The 16,749-nt window shown below is 37.7% G+C and overlaps 1 long non-coding RNA gene across 1 annotated transcript in view; it reads right to left on the reverse strand.

Annotated features, from left to right (window-relative positions):
- LOC137224924 (uncharacterized) overlaps positions 1–4,930 on the reverse strand; it is a 649,859-nt gene extending 644,929 nt beyond the window's left edge. The window contains exon 1 of the long non-coding RNA XR_010943572.1: positions 4,672–4,930. This is a non-coding gene — a long non-coding RNA (uncharacterized lncRNA). The remainder of the gene's footprint in view (positions 1–4,671) is intronic.
- Between the last annotated feature and the right edge of the window lie 11,819 nt (positions 4,931–16,749).

Here is a 16,749-nt window from a genome sequence, read left to right on the forward strand (position 1 = left end):
AGACTCTTACACCATACACAAAAAATAAACTCAAAATGGATTAAAGACCTAAATGTAAGGCTGGATACTATAAAACTCTTAGAGGAAAACATAGGCAGAACACTCTCTGACATAAATCACAGCAAAATCTTTTTCAATCCACTGCCTAGAGTAATGAAAATAAAATCAGAAATAAACAAATGGGAGCTAGTTAAACTTAAAATCTTTTGCACAGGTAAGGAAACCATCAGCAAAACGAAAAGACAACCCTCAGAATGGGAGAAAATATTTGCAAACGAAGAAACTAACAAGGGATTAATCTCCAAAATATACAAACAGCTCATGCAGCTCAATACCAAAATAACAAACAACCCAATCAAACAAATGGGCAGAAGACCTAAATAGACATTTCTCCACAGAAGACATACAGATGGCCAAAAAGCACATGAAAAGATGCTCAGCATCACTAATTATTAGAGAAATGCAGATCAAAACTACAAGAAGGTATCACCTTATGCCAGTCAGAATGGCCATCATCAAAAATTCTACAAACAATAAATGCTAGAGAGGGTGTGGAGAAAAGGGAACCCTCTTACACTCTTGGTGGGAATGCAAATTGGTACAGCCACTATGGAAAACAGTATGGAGGTTCCTTAAAACACTAAAAATAGAGCTACCATATGACCTAGAAATACTACTCCTAGGCATGTATCTGGAGAAAACCATAATTCGAAAGGATGCATGCACCCTGATGTTCATTGCAGTTCTATTTACAACAGCCAGGCCATGGAAGTAATCTAAATGTCCATCAACAGAGGAATGGATAAAGATGATATAGTACATATATACAATGGAATATTACTCAGCCATAAGAAGGAAAGAAATAGCGCCATTTGCAGAGATGTGGATGGACCTAGAGACTGTCATACAAAGTAAGTCATAAAGAGAAAAATAAATATCATATAATATCACTTATATGTGGAATCTAGAAAAATGGTAGAGATGAATTTATTTGCACAGCAGAAATAGAGTCACAGTGGTAGAGATCAAACTTATGGTTATCAAGGGGGGAAGCAGGGGTGGGATGAACTGGGAGATTAGAATTGACATATATACACTAGTATGCATAAAATAGATAACTAATGAGAACCTACTGTATAGTACAGGGAACTCAGGGCTCTGTGGTGACCTAAATGGGAAGGAAATTGAAAAAAGAGTGGATATATGTATATGTATGACTGATTCACTTTGCTGTACAGCGAGAAACTAACACAACAGTGAAAAGCAACTATACTCCAATAAAAATTAATTTTCAAAAAAATAATTTTAAAAAATGAGACTCTTCACCTTTCTCTAGCACTCCCTATCCTCAATCAATGTCAAAAGAAATTCTTCACCTTCCAGAAAGAGAGGTATCTGGAAAAAAGTATCCCTGCTTTATTACTTTTCATAGCATTTAACACCTACTAACATATCACATAGTTTATTTATCTATTTGTTGTCCATCTCTTCCCATGAGAACTTAGGCAGAGATTTTATTTTTCTGCTCTCTTTACTCTTCTATCTCCAATCCCTACAGCAGTACCTAAGACACACTAAAGAATCAATAAATATCAATATTTGTTGAATGAGTAAGTAAATGAGTGAATCTTGAAATCAATGATAGCTATGAGCTAAGGGAGTAAAATAGTCTCTTGGAGTTTCACAAAGTTCATCAGTAAATTAAATTCTCTGAGGCAATGCTGTTTTTAAAAAGCCATTTCCTTTTGATGAACACTTTGTTTCCCAAAGTTAGTTCACTATGGCACGTTATTTTCCCATGTAACATCAAAAATAGAATTAATATCCTATGTAAAATATTTTAGAAAAAAGGAAATACTCTAAAAATCACATTAAATTCTATAATTATTTTTTTAAAAAATATTGTACCCTTTGGGTCCTTTTTACTCTTTCTTTCTCCTCTATCCTCTTGCTATTTTCTTCTTTACCTAGGTCTTTTTGGTTCTAGTACAATATAGTATTACTCCAAGACACAGGAGTGATGGCATCTGGCACTCCAGACACAAGATATAAATTGTAAACACATTTAAGCTGATTTTAAAAGTATGTAAACAAAAAACAAACTTACAATAACACTGATACATCTAAAACTTCCATGCTAAGTGTATTCTATGCTAAATCTTATAAGTTAGTCAAGGTCCACCAGGAAAATAGAAACCATTTTAAATTTTTATAACAGAGAATATGTAATGCAAAAATGTTACACAGGTGATGGAGAAGCTGAGAAACCAAAGGACAGTGAGGCAGCCCAGAGATGAGAGGCAGCAAGAAGCCCCTGCGACACTGTGGGCTGCAGGTAAACCCCAGGAGCCCAGGAGCCAACCATGCCTGGCAGAAGGGGGACCCACCACAAAAGAGATTCAGCCAGTGCCAGAGACACTGCCCAAAGAAGAGATGGGGGCATATTCTTCCTTCTTCACCCCCATTTGAGCTTCCACTAGTGCCTCCCACTAGCTGAATGTGTTGACATGGGAGCCTGGGAAACTCACCCTGCAGGAGTCAGCCCCTCCACTACATAGACTAGGAAGAGTGGGGAGAGGCAAAAAGTCCCAGGATCGGCTCAGCTGATAGAGGGCATTTACTATACCCAACACATAAACACTTGCCTTGATTTTCTGTTATGACAGTAAGTCCAACCAAAGATTAAAAACAAAAAGAGAATCACATTAAATTCAACTCACCCCCAAAGTCATATGACTAATTTTAATATTCAATTACAAGTCTATCAGCATCTCTTTGCAATCAAGTAGGTATAAATTCTCAACAGCATTATGTAGAAGCAATTATTGGTAAAATGTTTTAATCACATGTGTCAACACAACTAGTACTCTACCATAGAAATTTACATTTCTATACATGTATTCTAAAAAAGCTAGGATCCAATACTGTCGTAATAGATATTACTTTAATAATAAAGTTTTAGTTTCTTTCTATAATATACAATTACTTTTAGTCATTGTGGCAATACAGATGATTAAATCTTGGCTTTTCTTTCTTTTTTTTTTTTTTTTACTTCAAACTGGCTAAAAGTGCTTCATATGGAATTCTCATGAACCATATGTAACCCACTGGCAACAGACCATTAGCTGGAGCAAAATGACTAAAATACAGCAATTGACAAAAATGTTAAAGAAAACAAACTGAAAACAATTTTATTGAAAGATACCCTAGATGTGGATATTTTGTTTTTAAAATATAGCTTAGCTGAGAAATAGCAAGCAGTCATCTAAGTCAGACTAAGATGGCTTTCATGCTATGGTGGTTGCTACGAAAATTTGCGCTGTAGTCTACAGGTAGAGCCGCAAACCAGCACAGCAAAGAATGGCTGTAATTATTATCCAGAGTGATCACAGTTTCATTGCATTCTTGAACTTAAATCACATGTGTCTCCAAAAGAAATTCAATGTGGATTAAAATGAAAGTACAATGTAATGGAACTGAACCATTAGCCCAGAATTAAAGACAGGTTAATAGTAAAAGGTTGAAAAATAAAACATTCATGAAATTTACTGAAGACAATTAAGCCTGAGCTTCCTAGGATCTGAAACAAAGAGTTGTATAGCTCTCAATGTCCAATAAAAAGAAATGTATATACTCTTGATGAAAAGGGCTGTAGAGTTTCAGTCACATTTTCAGCTTTGCTTAGATTAGACAGTGACAGCATCGCACTGAACTCTGACACAAAAAAGTTGGCCTGATCTCAATCAAAGTGCTGAAGGCCTATGCAATAAATTCAAGGGATACTGATCCAATTCCTTACTTAAAGATTCAGTGATCTGTCTGAGTATTAATCATCATAATCTTATCAAATTCCCATTTTAATTCATTCTTTGTGGGTTTTGAAAAATTTCTGATTGTATGTCTAGATCTTTTTTTTTTAATTATGTTTTTGCTTCCAGGAGAGCAAAATGATTATTTTTGGGTCTTTGGAAAGCTGTCATGACAACGCTTTTGGTAAAAATCAAGCTGTGCATGATTAGAAACAACTTAATAATTCAAGAATTTAAAATGGGTAATTTTGCACTGGAAAACAGAATTGGAAATCCCAATCATTTTGGTACTCAGTTTCATTTTGGTAGAATGAGCTCCTTTGTAAGGCTTAACATGGAAATAGATCACTATTGCCATCTCCTGGCAAATAAACCACATGACCACCATTTCAGTCTTTTTGAACAGCCATATATTGGGGGAAGGCAAGATTACCTCTTAAATAGGCAATAAAGTATTGAATATTTATTGTAAGACCATCACTGGATTTTTATTCTTTATTCCTATAAGACCCTTACAAAAATCCATTAGAGCTGATAAATAGTAGCATTTGTTTTATGAGCTCTTTATATTGAACAGAAATTCTGCTTGTTATGACTTTTTAAATTAAATGCATACGATGGATCTACCTGTGATTGAAACAAGTATTAGAGCCACTTCGAAGAGAAAACCTAGAAAATATTTGCAAGGCATTGGGGAAAAGGAGCCAGGATTATACCACCGCATGCAGCCAAGAAAGTGACAGGTAGCTTTCTACCATGTAATAAACCTGATGGAATGGATAACAGCTCTGACAGCATTAATCCATCTTTCTGCTGTAGGGGCTTTCACAGGAGATGAATGATACTCCCCCATCCAACCTACCTTGTCATCTTGCTGTGTTTTTCTTCAATCTCTCTCTTGCTATTGTTCTTTAGAATCAGCTGTTGCTGATGCTTTGAACTCCCTTTTCTCCCTTCCTCACATCTGGACATCAGATCATCAGCTGCATCTGAGGCTGGTTCATATACTCCTTGCCTGAGATGCCAGCTGAGCCATTCATGAGCTCGGGGTCACTGAAGTCTGCAAGCTGTACTCCAGGGTGCCGGTGCAAACTCTTGCTGCAACTGAGTGAAAAAGGAGAATGAGATATGGCTTCAAGTCATTACCCTCCAGATCAGGATGTTACATCACACATGGTTCTGAGACTTGACATGTCATCCTCTCAAACTAATCATTTCTTCAAGGATGAACATGATGACTAACTTCCCCAAGATAGGTTGAAAGCATCGAGACGATTCACATTTTTTCAAAAACTCTTCTGAAGTCATTCCTTGGAGGAAGGAGAGAAATCCTTTGTTGCTGCTGTTGTTGTTATTGTTGCTTCGCTTTTATCTCATTTTAACAGATATTTTACCTAACCTAAATTCCATTCCCTCTCACTAGCTCAAGATCACTAAGCTTTTATACTAAAGTAAAAAAGGAATGAATGTTTGGGACATCAGCCCAGATGTGAGCTTTGAAGCATGAAATCACTCCAGTTAAGCAGCTGGATGGTCCTCTATAAAAGTTTCACATTGCCTGCCTGCCTGCCTCATCCCTAGCTAAGCCAAATTCTTGAAGAACGAGCTGGGAGAACAAGAGGAGATGACCTTCTGTACCTACACTTAGATCACCTGATAAAGCCAGATACCGAGGGCAGATCAAAGGGAAAGACCCTTCAAAAACACTCCATTTCTGTATTTCAGCTGACCACTAGCCCAGAAACCTTCCCCCTTCAAAGTGAATCCCAGATAAATCTATGAGAAGAAAATTCTCATGGATAAGAAATGAATTTTGAATGGGGGAAAGGAGGTCAGGGTAAATAAATTATAGTAAAAATAAGAAGTTAAAATCACAAAATGAGAAGATCCAAACAGACATTTAAGTAAACTATCCAAGCAATAATGGCATTGAAAGTTCACATATATAGGCTATAATCATTTTATATAAATTAATGCATTCAGTTCTCACAACAATCCTATTATCTCCATGTAACAGTTCAGGAAATAGACCACAGAGATTTGGAAACAAAGTCGTACAACCAATGAGAGCGGACTCGAGATTCCAGCCAAGGTAGTCTGGCTCTTAACCACCATGTTCTCTTATTGCTCTTAAACTTACTTACGCCTTTGGCTGGATCTTAGAAGTTTCAAAACTCTTTCTCTCTCCCCTGCCCCCATGCCCTTTCAAAGGTTTAACTATTACAATGAATGGAATACGCAGTAATTTCCCCATTATACACTTAGATTAACCAAAGCTGTCTAAGGTCGGAGAACTGCCAAGTGGCAGAGCCAGGAAGTAAACCCAAATCTCGCCCTCTTCCCTGGACACCTCACTGCCTCCCAGCATGTGGTGGCCATGAAAATGCACTGCTCAGACCTCCTGCTGCAAGAACGTGTTATTCTGACAGCCTCAGTTCTTTGCTCCGGATCCAGCACCACCATGTCTGCACCAAGGTCACACTTCTGAGCTGCCTTCCACAAAGACTGAGCACAGCAGAGGTACTAGTGTAGGCTCCTTCCCATGGTGAAATAGGACTACTCTATTGGGAGCTGGCTTAAAGGCTCCCCATGATTCTGGTTGAAACTTTCTCTGAAGAGTCTTAGCATCCTCCCATGTAATCTTCTTTCCTTCCCCCTCTCCTTTACAAGCTAGAGATTCTCTCAGATAAAAATAAACAAGAGGCTACAATACAAGGGCTTACAACCAATAACAAACAGACTGTCTCAAAATGGAATTGATCAGGGCTTCCCTGGTGGCGCAGTGGTTGAGAGTCTGCCTGCCGATGCAGGGGACGCGGGTTTGTGGCCCGGTCCGGGAAGATCCCACATGCCGCGGAGCGGCTGGGCCCATGAGCCATGGCCGCTGAGCCTGCACGTCCGGAGCCTGTTGCTCCGCAACGGGAGAGGCCACACAGTGAGAGGCCCGCGTATGGCAAAAAAAAAAAAAAAAAAAAAATGGAATTGATCAGGAGTCCCCAGGCGAACTTCACATATTTCTATCAACCTTTAAATAATAATAAGACTAGGAAAAGAACACTAATATCCTTTCTCAACGGAAAGAAGGTTAGAGTTCTCTGACTGTATACATTTTAGTATCCTGTAAGCTGGTTTAAATAAGAACTAGTAACATATTTTTCTCATGATAGTCTATGATTTATGATGACCTGAGGTACTTAGCTCTTCCTACTTGTATCTTTCAAAACTTGTTCTCTTTTTGATGCTCTATTCTCTTATTTGCCAAATGGCTCATCTTGAATTTTCTTTCAGGATTACATGATCCTGTGAACTTAGTGGCAATTTCAATTCCCAGCCCCCAGAATGTGTAGCACATAGGAGAAATGGAAACACTAGAAATGTGCCTTGTGAAGCAGTACCATTAGGCTGATGAGTCACATTGGGAATCAAGGATGTAAAAGGCTCTTGTGAGTTAAGCTTCAATAGCACTGATCATGGCCATTGAATATACAAAGCATTTAAAATCAATATGACATCTTTATCAATCAACACAATTGTACTTGAATAGGATCCAACTTTGTCATAAAGATCTGGCGCCATCATTACAGCATGGGTGCAGGTTAGCACTAGTTAGGAACTAGCCTCTGTGACAATGGAATAAAATGCTCTAATATATCTGTGCTCTGTTTCAATGACCTAGGCAGCAATAAATCGCTGGCTAAGTAATTGCAAAACCAAATTATGTGGTATTGAAGAAAAATACAAACAAAAGGATATAAACAAAGTGTTATTTTGTTGGAAAAATTACCCTACCTAATTCACACTGCTAAAAATTCATCCCATACTTGTGCAATTACACTACAGATGATGGCATTAGAGTAGATAATGATACAGTATGAGAACGGCATGCTATGATGAACTATAGGGTGCTACACTAAGGGAAGATCAGTATGGTATACATCACATCACTGTGTCTGGAGTGATCAGTATGGTATACATCACATGGCCCTCACTTTCGTGAGCCGTGGCCGCTGAGCCTGCGCGTCCGGAGCCTGTGCTCCACAACGGAAGAGGCCACAGCAGTGAGAGGCCCGCGTACCGCAAAAAAAAAAAAAAAAAAAAAAAAAGATAATTGAAAATTATTTCTGCTGTCTTACTGTCAAAGTGAGACAGAAAAGCATAAAATTATCACAGGCATACTCCCCCCACCCATTTCTTATCCTTTTACTTTGAAAGGCATTCTATCTACTCTTTATAGCACTCTGAGCATCTCTTTTTTTCTAACATTCTTAAAAATAATTAACTCAAATCTACAATATTTTTTAATTCCTTAAAAATTCTATAAGAATCATTCCTCTGCATCTGCTGACCTGAATATAGCCTAATTTTCAGGCTACACAATTAACTGTGTTCTTAACTTTTCTAATTTTGCTTTTCACCTTCCTTCCATGGACTAACTCCCTCTGTATAATTAAAGTTGAGCTTTTTCAAAAAGACAGGAGTTTTCAAAAGCATGAAAAGCTTCCACTGTTTTTCCCTTTGGGTACCTCCTACTGGTGAACTACGGTTTGCATATACATATATATGATTTTTTAATAAAATTCAATGTCTTCATCATGCTGAATTTTCTTCTTTTCCATTGACTCCTAAGTGCTATCGTCTTAAAATTATCTCCATCAAGGCTATCCTTGAAATTCTTTTTTGTTTATGGAAATCAAGGTAAGAAGGACCCCTTTCCTATTGATATTTCTTCTTCCACATAGATGTTTCTTCTTCTAACAACCTCTTAAGAACAGGCCAGAAGTATTGTCAATCACCAGGAGGAGGCTGGAGGGGGAAGAGTTCCTATGAAAAAAGCCTTAGGGGGGTAGGATTTCAAGCGTTGATAGGCTAAATTTAAAAACATGTCACATAGCTCTTCATAACATTGTTTTCTGGCCTATGGCTGTGAGTTTGTATGACAAAGACCTCAAGACTGCAAAAACACTGCTTTTTCTCCAAAATGTCATACTTTGCTGCTCTTCCTTACACAAGTGGTTTTCAGTAAATGACACAAAGTATGAGGGCATGTAGACATATTACATCTCTAATAAAAACATTACCAAATTATCACTCTCTGAAAATTTGCTTTGATCTTTTTCAGATTACATATCATATGCTGAGATGACAGGTTGTCATTTCTGTTTCCAATTGGGGTGGGATCTCCAGCAGAGCAGTCGTGTTGCTTTTATCTATCCACCCCCAGCACAGTTTGTTTATTAACGTCCTTTTCTGGCTCAAAATACAATGTTTGTATCAAGACTAATGTTTACTGTATTTACTTTTGGGGAAGAAATTTGGGGTTGAGAATGAATTTCAACACTTTTAATGGTCCCCTGTTGACCAAAAGTGAAATCCAAACTCCGTACAATGACGTGCAAACCCTCTGAGGCTCTTGATGGTTTTCAGTTTTATATTCTCATTTATTCCACAGTGACATCAGGGCTGCAGAACCCCGCACAAACACTCCAGCCACTCAATAATACTTCTTGGTTCTTTTCACTTCACATCTTTTGTTCATGCCTGAAATGCCTTCTTTGCTTTTATGCTTGACGGATACCTAATCCACTTTTCCTTCCCAACTTAAAGCAAATGACCTCCCTTCTAAGGGTTCCTTGAAACTTCCTCAAAGTTATATTTGCTCCCTATTTGCAATACCATACATTTTGAATTTATTTTCACATCTAGCTTTTATCACATTTCATTATAATTGCTTATAGATTTCTATCTCCCCCGCATGTGCACGAGCTGTCTTGAAAACACATACACTTCTCTGGTAGCTCCACCAAGGCAAATATTGTATTGTATTCTGTTCTGCAGTCTCTTCACTTTGTACAAAGCCTAAAAAGTGGTTTAAAAATTCTTTTGAATAAAATTACAGAGCAATTGTTTTCAGGTTAGAATTTATTCTTCCCCTTACAACTGTATGCCATTGGTGAAATCGCTTAACCTCTCTGAACTTCAGTTTCCTCATCTATAAAAAGGAGAAAAACTCTTCATGATTGATGTGACTATTATATTAAATGTTTTCCATGGAGCACAGTGGAGAGTTCTTTCAAATGCATTATGTTAACTATTCATATTATTAAGTATATAGCCAGAGGGGATTAATGAAAAGATGCTTATGTTATGGTTTCTTTGAAATGCTTGAGTGATGAGAAAAAAGGATTCCGCTGTCTTAATGATTTAGTTATAGAGGACAATCTAATTTGCTCCCAATAGACTTTTTATTTTGGAAACAGCAACAAAAAGAAACAAAAATTAATACATTTAAAAAGTAGAATTATCTCAAGATACAATTGTATTTTTTCCCAAATACTGTAATGAGAAACAATATTAGGTGTCGCAGTTATACTTTAGCAGAGGATTTGTTTATATTCATCAAGTTTAAAATCTGACTATACTAATTTCATTAGCATCTTATTTTTGCTTGGTTCACTTAATGTTATTCAAATACTCTATTTGAAATGTATCTCCTGAGATGTTTTTCCCCTTGAAGATGAACTTACTTTAATGTTTGCACAGGGGCTCAAGTGTGGGTATAGTAGATAGTTAATGGGAATGAAAAACTGCAGTAGAGCATGAAGCAGAGAATAAGCGCCTGCTTATTTATATAAATGCCTCCATTCCATACTCAGAAGGTGTCTGTAGTGTAAGAACACTCCCATCAGACACCCACCCACAGTCCTCATTGCATAAAAGAGGCATAACAAATGCGGGGAGGACACCCCAGTCAGGAAGCCAAACACCTCTATGCGTCCATTTATTAATCTATTTACTGATTACATCTAAAGGGAGTAGGAGCTTTAATTTAGAACTATGCTTTGGCTTGTTGAAGACCCTTCACATGAGCCATTTCATTTGGGAGTTACATGGGCTGGAGAAGAACTTGGTAATTTGCCCTAAATCCCTAACCACCAGTGGAGGATGTGACTGAAGCTGACTAGCTGGATGGCTCTGGGTTTGCCCAACTTTGCAGACCCAGTCATTAGCGTAGTCAATATGCCCCAAGGTAAAAAGATCTTGACTCAAGCCCACTTTAGTAAGAAAGTCAAAGAAAACGTCATTCATTTAATTATTTCTCAGGGCAGTTAATATTCCAAGGGACTTCAGGTTCCAAGACAGGAATATTTTAGTATTGTGTTTGACTATGATAATTTACAGTTCATTGGGAGTAGGAAAACATCTCAGTAGAATTGGCTTTGCTTTCTTAAAAGATTCCTGCAAGAGGATCATCGTCTATGACTTACACAAGTATTGATCTGTGTGTACTCCGCAGAGACTCTTACAGTGATTTTAACATTGATCTTTGTTTCCTTACACTGCCATACCACGCACTCACAAAATCAGTGTTAGCACTGTGTAACCTAACTGTTGTCTTCTGTAATAGGTAACTAGATGGTTTACAGATTTGGCAGTCCAATCTCTCACTGAATATAAAAATATCTACTTGGGGCTTCCCTGGTGGCGCAGTGGTTGAGAGTCCGCCTGCCGATGCAGGGGACACGGGTTCGTGCCCCGGTCCGGGAAAATCCCACATGCCGCGGAGGGCTGGGCCCGTGAGCCATGGCCGCTGAGCCTGCGCGTCCGGAGCCTGTGCTCCACAATGGGAGAGGCCACAACAGTGAGAGGCCCGCGTACCGCAAAAAAAAAAAAAAAAAAAAAAAATCTACTTATCTACGTCTTTAACTGTAAAAGTAGTCTTAAACTCTTAATATGCTTGTGTTGCCTTTACCCAAAGTTAGATACTATCAGTTCTTTTCTACATGAGTTGCATCCTTTCCTATTTGGAAAAACGTTGTTTTTTTTTTTCTGTCTATGGTTTTTATATTCTACAAGCCGACATGGTTTTATTTATGCTGTGTTTTAGCCCAAAAGCCATCAAATATGTCAATTGTCTGTGGGAACACTGGACTTTAGGGTTTGCCTCTGCTGTACAAGTAGTCAAAGACTATCAAACAATGAACTGTGTAAGTTCAACCCAGACATGAACCAAACCTCTTCTATTCCACCCTCCTCTGCCCAGGTTACAGAAGGAAGTTCTATGTATGTGATCTGGATCTAGACTAGGTTTGTTTAGGATTTTCTGCTTGAGTCAAAGCTTACCTATCTTACTCCTCAGCCTCCACCAGCTCTTAATCAGACAGACCAGACCTTTAGCAGCCTGATGTCTAGGGATATGGGGCATACGGGTAGATAGAGGTAGTGTGATTTGTGGCTAATGTCCTTTTTTAGTGATCAAGAATTACGACTTATATAGATTGAATAACTCCTCCATGCAGTACTTCACACTCTGGAATAGGCTGGATGTTTGGAAGCCCTCACTAGCATTTTTAATAAAAGTGTCAGGTAGTGATACTGTTGACAAGAGCAACTGTACTGTATTTTATTTACAGTACAGTTTCCAATTATGCCCTGAAGATAATGGGACTGAACAAACAAGCCTTCACTGATTCACTGGCACTCAGAATTGTAGTCAGATGTATGTTGAATGATGTTTCTTTGGGAAGAAATGTGAGCAATTTTTATTTCAAGTAATAGGGAGATGGTAAATGGAAAGATCTTCAGACAGAGAAAGTGAGTTTAATAGCACCAGTATTATCGGCAATGTCTACACTTCCACTGTTGTTAATGTTTCACTGTTGTTTCCGTTATACTGATAAACTGATATATTTACAGAATTAAAGTTCCTACACAAATGTTTCTGTAGGTTTAATCATAGCAAGCAGGGTGTCTATGCTAAAAAATGAAATAATTCAATAGGAGAGGCTCACTAAATTTCAAAGGAAAAATAAATTTACAGTAAGTTAAGTAAAACAAAAATTACCTTGACGTTTTCAAATTGTCTCTTTAAAAAAAAAAAACGCTCACAGAAATTTTTCACTGTTTACAAGGGTTAAGTACAGGAAGTCAGATTTAAATAAATTTTAAATAAGCACAGATAATCTTTTAAAGAGGTATCATAGAAATGCAAAAACAATGCAATTTAAAGCAAACGTTTAGTTTCTAATATAATTTCTTTCCAATATATTTATGCTTTTCATCTGACCTAGAGTAGAAAATTTACTTGTCATTTCACCTTTCTTTTTGCAGTTGGTTTTATTTTCTGCTTCTGACGCTTGTTTTTTCTTTCATATTCTGACATTAGATTTGGCAATTCATAGGCTAAAAGCAACAAAGAATGACTTCTCAACACATTGAAATTTTACAGAAGATCTTCTTGTTAGGCTTTACAAGCATTTTACAAAATAACTGTAAAATATACGATGGAAAAATAAATACAAAGTTTTTGCAAAGCAGGTTATATTTTGCAGTTTTCAAATGTCATTATATTTTTTTCTATTTCTTACAAGAGCAAAGTGGATGATCATCTCCCAAACATGGAAAATAAAGTGCGATCACTACTTCAAATGAATTATTTAGGACCTCTTATCTACCTTTCTGTTCAAGGGTAATTTGCAAAAGAGTCAAACAATATTAGCCAAATATAGTTTAATTAAGAGGATCAAAGTTGTTTTTTTCCTTCAAATATGCTGCAAGAGTGTCAATATTATATGCCAAGTATAAATACTAATAGAATTTTTTTTCTCACAAATGCAGATCTTCAATAATAACTGTGTCATTATGTTATTAATAAGAGATGATAATTATTCAGTAATGTGATGTTTCTGGAACTGTTAAAAGTGTTTTGCATAGATTTACTCATTTCATCTTTACCACAGTCCCATGGGTAGGAACTGTTATCTCCAGCTTCCAGATTAGGAAACTTGGACACAGAAAATGTAAACATTTTGACAAAAGTCACAATATGACAAACTGAGAAGAGAACTGAGTAGGTCCAACTCCAGAGGCAACACTCTTCATCATTATTTCTATAAAACTGCCCCTTTGTACACTTTGCATTTCATAGTCTTTTATATTAAGATTTAGTTCTCCCAAAGACAAATAATTTCAAGCAAAACTTGGAAATGTCTAATAATTAGCAAAAACACTAGCAGAAACTCTGTAAAAGGGGGAAATATCAGGTTTCACAAGCTAAAAAGCTGCCTCACATAGGAACTCTTTGCTAATATGCAACAGTCAAGTACCATTAAGCACTGGCAAAATTCTAAAACAACCTGGACACTTCAGGGTAACATGACAGCAGGTTACAATGCCAGGCCATAATGGGTTCTTTCTTGTTATTATTTTCTACTTATTATTTAACTATAAATAGCAGGCAGTGACAACCCAATTATCACCACTAGAAGCAAAATTACAAGAGCACCAGAGGGGTAGAAGGCAAGTTCCTCCTGTCTACGAAACCTGCAATCTGCTACAGGGATAAAGCAGTGCTTTAAAAAATGGTACTGACAATGCCAGCTAGACAGCACAAGCGAGGAGCAAAAGCAATGGCTCCAGCCTTCACAGAAGAGAAAAAACGGTAATGTATTTGAAATGATTTTACTAAGCATCTCCTATATACCAGGCACTGCCTGTGCCCTGAGGTTACAGTGAGGTCAAAATAAGACCCCTAGCTAAATTCTAGTCAGGGAGGGAGGAAGATAGATAGATATAGATAGATAGATACATAGATAGATACATAGATAGATACATAGATAGCAAGATATGGTACAGCATAATAAAAGGAAAAAGAATGACAAGGTGAGCTATTTTATTAGGGAGGTCAGGGAAGGCCTCTCTCAAGTTGTAACACAAAGTGGGATTTAAATAAGGATGGGAACAAGCCAGTTAACATTTCTTCAGTTAATGATTTCCAAGCAAAAGGAACAGAGAAAATAAAGTATCAGAGGCCAAAAAAAGGTCCAAAATGAAGCCCAAAGGTGGCCAGGGTTAGACAACATGATATAGGGACTTACAGGACATGGAGGGGTCTTTGCATTTTTGTCTAAGGGGGTGGGAAACGAGTAGAGGGCTTGGAGCAAAGGGCTGCCATGCATGACCTTGCCAGAGGCTCACTGTGGCTTTCAGTGGAAACTAGACAATAAGAGCAAGAGTGGAGAAACAAATGAGAGACTACTCTTCAGTCCCAGGAGGAAGGACGGTTGTTCTGACCAGAGCGTTAGCAGCGGAAATGGTGCAGAAGCTGAAACGTTCAAAATTGAGTCTCAAGCCAGCAGAATGTGCTGATCGACAGGGAAGACTGGACTGAGATAAAACAGAAAACAGATATAGCAGTGATTTTAGAAAAGCCAGAGTCTGTGCAAAACAACAGTGCTCATGCAATGAAAAATGGCCAAGTAAACCAGTCTGAGAGCACGCATTGCTGCAGCCTGACCAAGGGGTGCTGGATCACCTAGACCATCACAGAACTGTTCTTGACACATGCTGACCTAGACATAAGATTATATATGTTTGTACGCATGGGTATACCTATGCATATGTTTACACCTATATATAATCACATAGATTTAGTGACCCCATACATCATGCCTATTTTTTTAAAAGACTAACATGCTCTTTTCTTTAAAGAGCAAGTAAAAATAGTATCACGTATTCCAAAAATTTTAACCCCAAAAGCATTAATAAAAAAATAAATCTAAAATGTCAGCATCTCTTCTGATACACTGTCAATTTAGAGGTGTTACTTTAGAGTGATTCACCTTGAATCTCACTCTAGAAACGAGTTACTTGGCTCTGTCAAAAGAGGCAAACGCAGACCCATTAAACATGCATCAAGGGGCTTCCCTGGTGGCGCAGTGGTTGAGAATCTGCCTGCCAGTGCAGGGGACACGGGTTCAAGCCCTGGTTCTGGGAAGATCCCACATGCCGCGGAGCAACTAGGCCCGTGAGCCACAACTACTGAGCCTGCGTGTCTGGAGCCTGTGCTCCACAACAAGAGAGGCCGCGATAGTGAGAGGCCCGCACACCGCGATGAAGAGTGGTCCCCGCTTGCCACAACTAGAGAACGCCCTCGCACAGAAATGAAGACCCAACACAGCCATAAATAAATAATAAATAAATTAAAATTACAACCTCCCTTTAAAAAACAACAACAAAACATGCATCAAAAGATTTATATTCACTCATTTATTCCCCAAATGTTTACTGTGGGCTAATGTACATCAAGTATTATACAAGGCAGTAGGGTTATGGAAATGGATAATCAGATCTCGGCCATGATCTAGTGGTCTCCATATCTGGAAGGAAAACGACCCTGAGTGCATAATTACAAGTCATGAGCTAGAAGCAGAGTGTGTTAAGGAAATGTTAGGTTCCACACCTAAGCACCTGGCATCAAAGGAGCTGGGCACTACCTGACAAATACATTTTAGCATGATACAGAGTTTTGTTTTTTCAGGTAACTGATTGTTAATTCTTGAGAGGAAGTCTTCCCAGTGATTTAAAATCCCCACGTGGACCTTAAACATTAACTACTTCAATATGTCTCTGGGAGTGAGAAAACAGTAAATAACCCTCAAATGGGTTTTCAGTTTTGCTTTTTGGTTGTTTTAACCCATAGCACAAAACTTGTGACACATCGGTACTCAAAAATATTTATTGAAGAGTAAATGAATGAATAATTGAGTCTATGTGTTTAGAGAAAGAAATGAAAGAGAGGATAGAATTTCCAAAGCAGAAAGAAAAACTAAGAGAAACTCAAAAGTAAGAAAACCTCTTAGCTCTATTTTCACATTTCCACCTCTTACACACACACCTTACATCTACATTCTCCATAAATTATCCAGCAGTCATTTCTATGATAGAACTATGTATTGTAAAACCAGAGATTGTGTCATGTTGCTTTTTAACACCTACGTGTGTAGAGGCTACAACCCACAACAGTGTTTTCAGTTATTTATTTAAATGCTACATTTCTTTGCCTTTAAAAGAGACTTCATTTTCCTTTATATCCATTGGTTGTAGAGACTGAAAATAGGAAACATTAAAAAATTAACAGTAAGAGAAAGCTAATTTTCTTATA

This window comes from Pseudorca crassidens, chromosome 5, assembly GCF_039906515.1.
Source record: "Pseudorca crassidens isolate mPseCra1 chromosome 5, mPseCra1.hap1, whole genome shotgun sequence".
NCBI lineage: Eukaryota > Metazoa > Chordata > Mammalia > Artiodactyla > Delphinidae > Pseudorca > Pseudorca crassidens.